This window comes from Melanerpes formicivorus, unplaced genomic scaffold, assembly GCF_026170545.1.
Source record: "Melanerpes formicivorus ecotype bairdi unplaced genomic scaffold, bMelFor1.0.p_v2 SCAF_8, whole genome shotgun sequence".
NCBI lineage: Eukaryota > Metazoa > Chordata > Aves > Piciformes > Picidae > Melanerpes > Melanerpes formicivorus.
In genome coordinates, this window is record NW_027142360.1 from 16475273 (window position 1) to 16484517 (window position 9245).

A 9245-nucleotide genomic window follows, 5' to 3' on the forward strand; every position below is an offset into this window, starting at 1 on the left:
GTCCTATAATCCAGATAAGAAAGACCTGGGGGGTGGGTATCATATATAGAGTGCTATGCAGAACTGTAAAATTCTTTAAATGTAAATTAATTGTATTACATGGACAAAATTCTTTTGGAGCAAATGAGATTTGTTCCAGTTGTTCATTTGTGTGTTAGTCCTCCATAAAGCCTTAATATATGACAAAATTTGGTTTTATTTCATTTTTATTCATGTTGGACTCCAACCTGGATGAGGCCTGAAAAGGTACTAATAATATTACTTCATTAGGCCAAACACACCTGGGGCATGGGCATGTGACATCACAGAAAACATCAGCTGCAACCTGGTGTGAAAATGAGGAGCTCTCTGAGTAAGTCCTACCTGTGCTTGCATGTTGACAGTCCAGCTCACCACCAACAGTGCATTGCCCATGCATCTCCCACTGACCAGAGCAACACGCTGGAGTGACTCTTCCTAGAGGGCTGTCAAATAATCCTTTCTTCCCCAAGTGCTACTGATGAAATTTAGGACATTTTCCATGCAGCTCATCATGAAAAATATATTCCCTTTGCCCAATCAAACTGAAGGCTTGACACACCTTGCCAGTGCTGAGGGTTACCAACTTATATCCTCCTACATCCTGCACTATTAAATTTGGCTAGCCTTAGTTACCCACCTCAGCAGCAAAAGTTATTATAGTTTGAATGAAATTGTGCATTCCTTTAAATTCAGATACAACATTTGATTCAATGACTGATTCATTTTTGCAGAATGGTTTAGTTATAAACTGCGTGAAGCACCAATCTATTTTTTGTTGGGGCTCATTTGTACTGATCTAATTATATTAGATGTAGCCCTTTCCAATCTTAGAGGAGAAAGTCATGCTAAGGAATTCATGGCTCTTGTTTGCAAGCTTTCATATGGTTGAATGTGCTGATCAACCTCCCTTTTTCTGTCTGGAGCAAATCACTTACATTTTGCATTCTACTATTATGGCTTGAACCCTGCCCTTACTTTTGCAAGGGATTTGCTTTGCCATTTCATAGTCTTTACTAGCCTCTGTTTGTTGTTGGTTGTGGTGTTTCTTTGGTGGTTTTTTATGTGCAGAACCAAGATCCAACTCACACACCTTTTAAAACTGAAGGTTACACAAACAGAAAGCAATATTGTCAGTGAGGAGCATAAGCTCCCAAGGAAAGGCACTTGGATGAAAAGTAAGAAATCTAGGCTTGGTTCATCATCTCCCTTTGATTACACAGGTAGCTTAGGGCAAGCTGTCCTATCTGTTCTTGTTTCTTATTTTGCTCTGAAGAGAAAGTGAGGCTCAGCTGTGATTTCTTCCACTTTCTCTACACTTCTGAGTGTCAGGAACCCAAAGTGAGCAAAATGTGATAGCCCAGCTCTACTGAGGGAAACACCAAGGGAACCTGTTATGCTGTACATACCAGAGTAAGTATGTGATTAACAAGACCAGTGCAAGTGTTCCTGGAAAGACATTTTCCACATCAGTAACTCATAAGCCTCTCAAATTTCAAGTCAGACATTCACAAGCTTCCTTGGAATAAATTATATCTGTTCTTGATTGGCCTCTCTGTGAATTTCAGAAAAGCAATAGCATGAGCAATGAGCTGAGAAACAATCAGAAGGTGCACATGAGCCTAGAGGAGCTTGCATCCCAGGGAGGCAGGTCCAGCAGCTTCCAGAATAAAGGTGCTCTTCACCACCAGCACTGTAAAGAAGCACATATAGGGGCAGCACTACCAGTCACAGATAAATGTAGGTGTTTGAGTTACCTCTCCATCCTTCCTTCCCAGAGCTGAGTATTGGCTTCTCTGCTTTGGCTGAACCAAAGCGATCATTTTTACCACAGTATAACCAGCTAATCACAGCCACAAAAAGTCCTTGGAAACCACTGTTTCCCACCTGTCAGGCAAGTCCTACCCAGAGGGATGTGGGGATGGAATTAGGTGGGACTTCCCAAGTTCCACAAAATCTTGTGCATTGCAGCTCTCTCTTCAAACTGCAATGATCTGCCAAAACCAGGGTGAGGCTGAGGGCCTCCCTCTCCCACATCCATTTCTGCACCCACAGGTGCAGAGTTGACCTGTAGGTCACTGGTCTTTCAAGTTTCAGGGTCACAAGTTTCAGGTCCTGTTACCCAAACCACAGCTGGTGACCTGCAAGTGAAAGGTTCTGCAGGAGTGAGGTGGGGAGACGTCTGCTGTCACTGTGGAAACAGGATCTCCTCCGATCGGATTAATTTCTGCAATCTGGGAAAACATGGTTTCAGTTTTCTCTTTTGTAACAGCAATCCACGTTGTCAACTTAGATTATAGAACCAAATGGCCAGATTAGGCTGTCAAATGCTTGCTTCTGCAAGACTATTGAAAGGGTCAGGTGTCAAGCCTCCTCTTGTTCTTTCCATAGCTCTTGTTGATTTTTTTTTTGCATCCTGCTAAGAGTGAGGATGCCTTGAACGAGACTGAACACAAAAGACAGCAGTTAGTGTGCCTCCTGGAGCAAAGGATTGCTGCTGAATGGATCTGAGGTTTTCATAGCGAAAGCAAATTACCCAGATACATCTCTGAAATCAGATGCCGAGCTCTGGACCAAGCAACAGTTATAGCACCACTGTGCATTTATTTTTCATTTGGCCATTGAATTTAGATACCTTACACCTCAGGGGAATATAAGTTTAGATTTTGAGCACCTCAGGATCTGAATCACCCTAGGCCATTGGAAGGCATTGTAGGGAGCCCAGGAGAGAAGGATGTAGTCACAACAGGATGCAGAACCTGAATTTGTGATTTCTGACAGGCCCACCTCCAATCTTTTGTATTAATGTCTAATGAATTCAGGTGCAGACAATACCTGCTCTGTCCTGCACAATTTCATAGAGCATTGCACTGCTCCAAGGCCCATTTAAGCCCCACAGTAAATTAGTATTTTACCTGCTGGAATGTTTTTTTTTGCTCCAGCTAGTTTAAAGGCAAGTCGTGGCAATGAGTGGGTGGGGTGTATTTTAGTTAGCTGTGGTGAAAAAATTACTGTTCTTGATCCGAGTAGCTGAAGCAATAGAAACCATAGAGAGGGAAAACCACCAAATTGGGGGGGGGGGAGGGAGGGGAAGGAGGTGAGGGGGAAAGAATGCTTTCTTGATGGAGGTGTAAGGAACTTACAATTCTGAGAGTGAAACATTTGTGCTTGTATTGTCTTTGCACAATACATGGATGAAAGGACATGGATGAAAGGGCATGGATGAAAGGGCATGGATCCCTAAGCAGGATGACCCTATACAGCTGCCTCATGGCTTGGTTAGTAATTGTTCCAGACTGATAGTTACCAGGAAGATTACCTAGAGGGCTGGGCAATGGCTGCTGCCCAGTGACTCCTTTTCTTTGTCTCCAGGCTGTGTCTAATTTGGCTTGATAAGTCAAAAAGTTCTGGAACCCTCTGGTCAAAACTGGAACTTAGCTATTGCCAGGCAATACAGCCAGAAGATTTCAGATCCCCAAGTGTCCCATTTTAATATTTTCCCAAAAAAGGTTGTCAGGTTGCTACACTTGAAGGTTTTCTTACAGCCTGTGGCATTTAGCAAGTAGTATGTCAGATTCACTGTGATTAAAGTGTTTCAGAGGTCTATCGTCCACTATATCATTTTAAATCATTTACTTTTCGTCTCACAGCTGGAAAATGTTTCCAATGCATGCCAAGATTCAAGGGCTTAGTGAAAGGAGGGCACAGCTGATTAAACTGCAAAAAGTATGAAGCAGAGTGATGCACTGAAAAAGGAAAAAGCAAATGCAGGAGGTTCAACATTAACCAGTTCCTCCTTTACATGGGATGCTCTGTTGCTTTGGTGATGAATATCAATATCAAATGTATTGGTTGAAAGAGATGGGTAGGAGATGTGTTGGCATCTGACACAGCTATCTTGTCAAATGCTAATCATGCCAATCCCACTTTGAGCTAGCAATATGCAATCAGCCCCTTGCAAGTGGTATGGCTCTGTGCAACAGTGAGTATGAGGCACACGGCTAAAACACGGGTTGTGCATCTGCTGTGCAAGAACTTGGGAAGCCCAGCACTGCTGCATCTCTTGTGTAACAGATGCTCCATTCTGAGCAAGCAGCAAGTCCTCCCACTCCCCCATATGTTTGGTTGCTAATTGCAAACACGAAGGAGTGACTTTTTTCTTTTTTTTTCCTCCTTCAAATTCCTGAAGTTCCTGCTTTCAAGCAGTTTGCTTGCAAGCTGAACTGCCTTCTGTGCATGGGTATTTTGGTGCAGGTACTTTAGACTCTCCCACTAACAGCTTTGCTGCTTGTATCTGCTATGGACGTCCATGGTGTCTTTTTTGCCTTTTTATTGTAGCAATTAATATCCGTGCTCATTTTGGAGTATGCTTGAAGCAAAGCCTGTCTTTGCCTGGAAGCATGCTATTAGACCTCATATCTACTGTACTCTGCATTGGTTAGGCTGCACCTTGAGTACTGTGTACAGTTTTGGGCCCCTCAGTTTAAGAAGGACATCGAGACACTTGAATGTGTCCAGAGAAGGGCAACAAGGCTGGGGAGAGGCCTTGAGCACAAGCCCTATGAAGAGAGGTCTGAGGGAGCTGGGATTGTTTAGCCTGGAGAAGAGGAAGCTCAGGGGAGACCTCATTGCCCTCTACAACTACCTGAAAGGTGGTTGTAGCCAGGAAGGGGTTGGTCTCTTCTCCCAGGCAACCAGCACCAGAACAAGGGGACACAGTCTCAAGTTGCACCAGGGGAAGTTTAGGCTGGAGGTGAGGAGAAAGTTCTTCACAGAGGGAGTCATTGGTCATTGGAATGGGCTGCCCAGGGAGGTGGTGGAGTCACCATCCCTGGAGGTGTTCAAGAGGAGATTGGACGTGGCATTTGGTGCCATGGTCTAGTCATGAGGTCTGTGGTGACAGGTTGGACTTGATGATCCTCAAGGTCTCTTCCAACCTTAGTTATACTGTGATACTGGGGGCTAAAAGCATGCATATTTACAGTGGATGAATCTAAGTGCTTTAAAGTCACAGAGCAGCTTTTCTCCAGTTACTTGTTCAAGTGCCATTCACTACTCATCCAGCACTGTCACTCAGCCCAAGGAGGACGTCAGTTCTGTTTGCTGATTTCTGTATGAGTCTTGATTCTTTAGCTTTAAAAGCATGCAGCTGTATGTTTGCTTTCACCCCTTCCCTATATTACCAAAAAGCACAGAATAAGATTACTGTAGCAAAACTTTGCCTCTGTAGCCTAGCAAGAAAAAAAATATCTTTCTTTTTATGGTAGCTCAGGAAGAGAGACCTCGACAAGAAGCTTCCGTTCCTGATTCTTCCAGCCCTCACATCTTTCTAAAGCTAGCTCACATCTAAGTCTCCAACCTCTTTGCCACCCCCTCTGCCCCAAGCTAGCTCACATTCAGTCTCTGACCTGTTTGTCATTCCCTTCACCCCACCAAGCTGTTGTCAACATCTCTTGTCTTAGTAATTCAGGTTTCTCTAATTAGTGACATAATAGTTGAGCAATTAATGAACCGAACCTGCATCATAATGAAGGATAAACATTGTTAATGAGTCACGCTGAAGCAGAGATCCAGTGCTTCTGGAGTGTTTTTTTTCCCCAGCAAGCTGCAGCTGGTTCTAACGGGTGTATCTTTTATATGTTCTGCCTTGAGCAAAATACTTCAAATAGAACTTTGCTGTGTGGCTGGAGAAAACAACCATTTGTTTGCAGTTTTCCTTTCAGAAGGATGAGTCTACATCATGCTTGCCTGGTTGAAGCTAAATGGTACCTTCAAGGCCAATCTCTTCTCATGCTGGCTGTTTTCAAAGGCAAATCTGGTGCATTTGTCTATGGGGAGCACTCATTGAAGGGACTGTGTCTGTATCCCTACCTGCAGACAGCAATGTGCCCTAAGAGTGAGCAGGGAGCAGTGACAGGATCTCCATGTCACCCACTGTAGCCCACTTTGCTGTTGCTAGTGGAAGGGACAATGTGTATTAACACCTCTTTTATTGCTGAATGAGGATTTTCTAGAGTGAGGTTCAAACCAGTAACACTGCACAGAATTGTCTTGGATTAGTGGTTTACCTCAAAAAAAAAAGGAGGAAATTACTTAGTTCTTTAAGGAGAAGGCTACCACAGCCTGGGTTGATGAATATTACTTAGAGGTGGAGAAAAAGGAAAGTGTTGTGGCAGAGCTCAAGGATTTTCCAGCATGGCCTCTACAGGGCAGAGATATGTCCTGGGTTGTGGGGATCCCAACATCCACATCTAAACCATCCCAGCAACAGCTGTAGGAGAGATCAGTCTTACCCACCCACATATTTTTTCAGTACATGTATTTATCACCTGAAGCAGTCTGATGTCCAGTATGGAAACCATCTCCTTACTGTTTGAGATGCAGCTGATGAGATCAGTCAGATTTGATGCTCTTGGGGTTGCTCTAGAAAGCCCAACAGATGGTGAAGGGGCTCATCAGGTAGAAAATGGAACACAGCACTGTTACTCACTGAAGGAACACTGCTTGAGCAATAAGCAGATGTTTACTGCTCCTGACAGACAGATGCCAGACTGTGGGTTTTGAGAGTGTGAAAGGCTGTACATCAGGGAGAAATGGTTTTCACAACAGATATCTTTCTCAGTGATTACAATCACCCTAGCTTTCTCCTCTTGTCAGCAGAGAAACAGCTTTCTTTATGGAGAGATGCAAAGCAGCTAAGTTATATGCTCAATCTGAACCACCACAGTATACTGTGATACTACTGTGATACCCTGCAATGCATTGAGCTTTAGTAAATGAATCTTAAAGGGTTTTCTGGCTTCTGTTTACAGCCCCAGTATCACGAGTTGCAGGTTGTACACATATGTTTCATGTATTCTCTTGCATGTCCTCTAGGAGCAGGCTGGAATGTCTTGGGATTTGAATGGTCTTTGTGTGTTTTTGCTTAGTTATAAAAGTTGCGTGTGGCCTAAAGGCCTGCAGACATGAGGGAAAAAAAGCTATGACCAGACATGGAGTGTGCCCCACACTGATATAGAAACCCACCATTTACACCTGATGATAGTGCTTCAGAGAGGCTGTGGCAGAATGGCCTGTCCTTTTAGGAGTGCATACAATTGTCATATCCATGGCTGGTCCTGCAAACGGGATCTTTACACAGAGGGCAGACAGAAGGGCCTTCTGTAAGTGAGAATACTAAGTAAGAGACAATAATCAGCCTATAGTCTCCTTAGGTGCTTCTCCATCTTCAAGTCTGGTTACACACTACTAGGAAATAGCTGAATCATCCCTCAAGACCTGCAAGAGCAAGTCTGTAAAGGGGAAGCAAAATACTGCAGAATTGACACAGGCAAGAAAAAGGAAAGTATCTGCAGAGGTTTTAGCTTTGGCTGGGTGTAGAAGCAAGGTCAGTCTTGTATGATGGAGAACAGCGCTGCTCAGAGAGACCCTTGGGTCTGCAGAGTAAGGAAAGGCAACAGTTAAATTACAGTGAACAGCAACAGCTACCTGGTGCTTCAGGGATCCTCAGTGATTGAGGCAGGAGAAAACTGTAAGCCCACCCAGTATGTCCTTCTGCAGTCACTGCAGATTCACAGGTATCTCTGCAATAAGCCACCTAACTGGTGTCTGACTACAGCTTTCCTTCAAGAACAGTCCTTGTTTAGTTTTAAAGAGTGAAAGAGATTGACCATTTTCTTGGATAGGCCACATTCACATTCAGCAAAGCCCACACTGCTTAGCACTGTGGTGATGGGGATACATTGTGAGAAAGACACAACAGCCCTCTCAGGGAGTGTCAGAGGAGAAGTGGGACCTCTTGCCTCATCACCTGTGCCACAGCTCCCATCTGCAGATCTCTGCAGTGTGCTCGACCTCTGATGGGGAAAGGCTTACAGTCCAGTGCAGCTGAGATGCAGAAGGCACACCCCATGACTGTACCTGGCTTAAACATTGATGAGGTTATTCCTCTATTTGTCACCGAAAATCTCCACAGGAAGAAGAGCAGAGACTTCCAGTCAAAGAAAACTGGGGAGTGTTTCCAGTCATCCAACAGGCAGCCAGGATGAATAAGGTGCATTTCCCCACAGTTTCAGCTCCTGTCACAGTCTTACATTCAGCCAAACAAAAATTCCTTTAGGATTTTACAGGAGAATAAAAAGGAATTTCCAGGGAAGTGAGAATATCCTTTAAGAGCATTAGCTGGCTCGGCCACATGCAGTGAAAAAGATCCAACCTTGTCCACATCCATTGTATCCTCTACGAAGTCCTAAAAATAGCCTCCCACCACTGAAAGCACTCCACTTCTGGTTTTGGTCCACATGTTTTTCCTGTCTTGACTTTGTACAGCGTTGTTGTCTAGTTTAGCTGTGCAGACAGAGTGAAACAGCCATCTGTGCTGACCATCAGAGGGTATAAACTCTTGAACAAAAAATGCTGCCTCGCAGTGAGTAAGATCCTTTTCTCAGATTTCCACTTCAGTCTTCAATTAAGCTGGGTGACTTTTCTGCTTACCCAACTTAATAGAAGCTTTGCAGGTACAAAAATATTTGCTCTGTCAGGGCAGAGAACAGCCATTGTTTGCCATGACCTCAATTTCTTGCAAATGTTTTCTTGTATCTTCTTATTCTCATCTCCTTTGGCTAAACCATAGCACAATGACCCTTTGTAAGGCAAACACCTTCATACAACATGTTAGGATCTGTTCCACTGAGCCAGCTGAGAAGGAAGGCATGCTTATAGCTATGTAATTGAACTGTGCTGATATGCACATTAACTTCTCCTAGACTCTCCATAGTTCCACATTCATGGTACTTTTCCAGATGGATTATAGCTGAAACTGTATCTTTAATGTCCTTAAGATACAGCACAGCAACCCATAAACTTCTTGAGCTCCACAGAGCATTGGGTGGAAAAGCATTTGCTGTGCCAGATTTCTCCACTAAGTACTTCTCCTGACAGTGGCATGTTGAAAAACCATGTAACTGTGAGATCTGATGGTCACAGTGCTTTCCGAAAGGAAAAACAGTGTTGTGAGCAAAGGTTAACCTACAGTGATTGATTTACTTCAGCTTTAACCAGTCATGCTGAACCTTTGGATAAATGTTTACTTAACATCTAAAATGTGTTGCTCATTTTCATGACACAACAAATAGTGTGCCTGTGCTTGCTGAGACACGGCAAGGTTAGCTAAGTTTTCTGCCTTCAGAAAAAGACTCCTAATAATAGAGAAGGATATGAAAGGATAT